At 37.2% G+C, this 3418-nt stretch overlaps 1 pseudogene; it reads right to left on the reverse strand.

The window, feature by feature from the left end:
- Positions 1-1474: 1474 nt before the first annotated feature.
- Positions 1475-2743, reverse strand: LOC102815394 (annotated as a pseudogene).
- Positions 2744-3418: the final 675 nt, after the last annotated feature.

A 3418-nucleotide genomic window follows, 5' to 3' on the forward strand; every position in this document is an offset into this window, starting at 1 on the left:
TCTTTTGTAATTTCTAGGTACACCAAATTTTAATTTGTAACAAAATATAGATATTTTTGTTTGTTTTTCCTGCCTGATGCTAAGTGGATATTTTCCATATAAAGTATAGAGTTTCTTCAGCTTTTTATCTCACAGAAACATCCCTTTTTCTTTTGTTTTTTTTTTTTTTTGAACATGACTTTTTTTATGTATCAAATTAAGTTATATTATTGTTATACTCTTATTATAAGTTTCTTTTTGGTGAGATAAAAATGTTCAGGACAAACCCTAATAGGATTTCGATAAAACATTTTTACATTGTATTTAAAATGTTATCCACATTCTTGTAAATAAAAACATATTTCATACAATAGTTTAGTTGAAATATTGCTTTAAAGTATCAAGGAAAGAAAATCAATTAAACATTTAAATATATGCAAACTATATATTCATAATGAAGTAACATGAATGACTATTACAAGACAAACAGAAACACCTTGACTTAATTCGCAATGTTAACACCATGCAGTTATTACTCTACAAGCAACCTGTCTACAAATAACTGTAGAAACACTAAACAGTGGCTGCAAGGAAGACACCATAAAAAGCTAACAAAGGCAAACTGGAGGTATTAAAAATTCTTTCTGTTTAGAAGGTAAAGAAGGAAAGAAGGTGTGAAAAGTAGAAGCAATGAAAAGTGTAGTTTAAGGAGGCTGATCAAAAGGGCACTATTCTACCCCAGAATTCTTCTTAACTATACTGAAAATCCATTAATTAGAGGGTTATATAGGTTAACATGCATTGTTCATTTATCAAAATGAATACCTCTGAAACAGCCAATGATACTGCAGTACTATTCAATCTTTTTGCTCTTGTCCAAAAAGCTAAATAAAATGAACTGCAACCAGAAGGAATGGAAACGATCGAACCTTAACTATGGCAGTTTCCCCAGATCTATTTCTCCCAGATTTCTCTAATTTTTTCAAATCCATTTGCCTTCCCTCCTGCCCAATCAACATTCTCATTAATTGGTCTAGCCCAATGTATCTTTATTTACTTCTCCAAAGTATCGTACAGTCCTAGGAAGTAATAGCATTAAAAAAAAAAAAAATCAGCTCACCTGAAACTTATTACTTAACAGTAGAGAAAGCATTTTAAGTCGTCTTTAAAATAATTTCCATCCACTTGTAACTTGCCTTTCTTTAATTTCATCACCATCACATATTCTCTTTAAGAATACCTAACTTACTATAGGAGTCCTGGTGTGGCAGTGTGGGTTAATGTGCCAGACTGCAAAGTCGTTTGAACTGCAAATTCGGCGGTTCAAGCTCACCGGTTGCTTCTCAGAAATGCTATAAAGGGTTGCTATGGGTCAGAACTGACTCGATGGCATACACAACAACTTACTATACATTCAGTAGAGATAATTATAAAAACCTTAATTCAGACTGGTAAACTTATTATGTTTAAATAAATCTTTTTAACATAATAATCATCAACTGATTTTTTTTCTTTTTTCCACCAACTGATTTTTACTTTGCTTCAACTTATGGAAACCACCAACTCTATGCTTGGTAGTCTGCTTTAAAACATCTGTTTGAATTCTGGTTTCACTCTTCACATTTGGGCCTGGAATTAAAGGCTGAAGAGGATTGGAAGGTATTTGAATTGGAGTACCAGGGTTCCCATTGTGGTTTATGTGTGAGTCTAGAGCCTTATTTGTGGAGAGAGGTTGTCCAGTTGGAAGGTGGGATATTGTCTGATGACTTTTCTGTTGAGAAATTGAAATAGGGGGCTTCTTTAAAGAAGTGGGAACATCTTCAGCTTTCTCAAGGTCATTCTCCTCTATTCCAGGAATCCCTGCATCACTGCCTCACTTGATTTGTTCTTTCCAGTGTAGACTATGCTTGCTTGAGAGTTCTTCATTCTTAGCTTCAGCATTCTCAACTACTTTTGGAATATTCTTAGGTACTTCATGATAATTTGTACCCAATTCATTCCCACCATTTGAAGGAATCTTGTGGGCCTCTTGCAAAAACTGGTCTGCTAATCTTTTGATATTTTCTTCATGCTGTGTTCTTAATTCTTTAATCTGTTGTTCACACTGAAAACTCTCATATTCTAACCTCTTCACAAGGTAGGTATTATTCTTCCTCAGAAACAGAGGACCATCTAGGACCATCAAGGGAGAAGAACACAGGCAGAATGCAGGACCCTATCCAGAGGTATGGCACTGTGGGTTAATGTGTCAGACTGCAAAGCCTTTTGAACTGCAAAGTCGGTGGTTCAAGCTCACCAGCTGCTCTTCGGAAACCCTATACAAGATCGCTATGGGTCAGAACCAACTCAATGGCACTTAACAACAACAACAATCCAAAGAAGCAGTGACACCAGAGATGAAGGCAGAGATGAGGACATGGAGAGAGGGAGCAGTAGAGAACTCAAGACTCATGGAAAGAGAGGGATTGAGTGCTGGCGGCCAGGAGGCAGGCTTGCAGAATGTGTCCTTTGGTTGTTTAAATTCTGATATTTTCCTGAGTGTGTGTATATCACCCCATCACCACCCGCCAAATGAAAACAGAGGGAATGGAAGCAAAAACTGTTGAATGATGAAACATGAAGGAGATTGTAATCACTGCAATGAAATGATGGTGTAAAGCCAATGTTCTCCCATGTGAACTATCACTCAATTCACAATTTAAAAACAAAGAACAGTTAGTTTTTCTGTGGCCTGATTTACCTCAGACAGCTGTTTCAATTGCATCAGTCAGGTATAATATAGAAAGTAAGCATTGCCACCTTAGACTAGTTTCACTGGACATTTAAAAACATTTAAAAAAGGCATTGTTCTGTGTTATATTCTACAAGATAATTTTGGCCAAAAAATATGTCCAAAGACATTAGGCACCCTGGTGTGGTGCTGTAGAAAGAGCACTGGACCAAAAGGTCAATTTGAACTGCTAGGTGGCAGTTCAAACCCACCAGCTGCTCCTCAGAAAGCCTATACAGGGTGACTTTGAGTTGGAAAAAACTTGACGTCACTTAACAAGTGACATTATAGGGAGTCCCTGGGTGGCACAAATTACTAAGTGCCTGACTACTAATCAAGGGGTTGGTTGTTGAAGTCCACCCAGAGATGCCTTGAGTACTTCTAAAAGATCAGATCCTTGAAAACCCTATGGAAAAGAGTACTACCCTGCTTACGTGGGGTCACCATGAGTTGGAATGGACTCAACAGCAATTTGTATGGGTGGTGATATTATTGAATACAGTATTAGAAATTCTAGAAGGAATTTACAACCTATTCTTACCTTAGCATTTTCAATGCAGGGGCAGAGGGCCCACGCTGCACTGGCCTTCACATCCGGGTGGGGGTTTTTCAGCAATGACCACAACAACCGAACTCCATCTAAGCGGTCAATTATCCTGTTTGAAAACA

Source organism: Chrysochloris asiatica, unplaced genomic scaffold (assembly GCF_000296735.1).
Source record: "Chrysochloris asiatica unplaced genomic scaffold, ChrAsi1.0 scaffold00172, whole genome shotgun sequence".
NCBI classification, from domain to species: Eukaryota; Metazoa; Chordata; class Mammalia; order Afrosoricida; family Chrysochloridae; genus Chrysochloris; species Chrysochloris asiatica.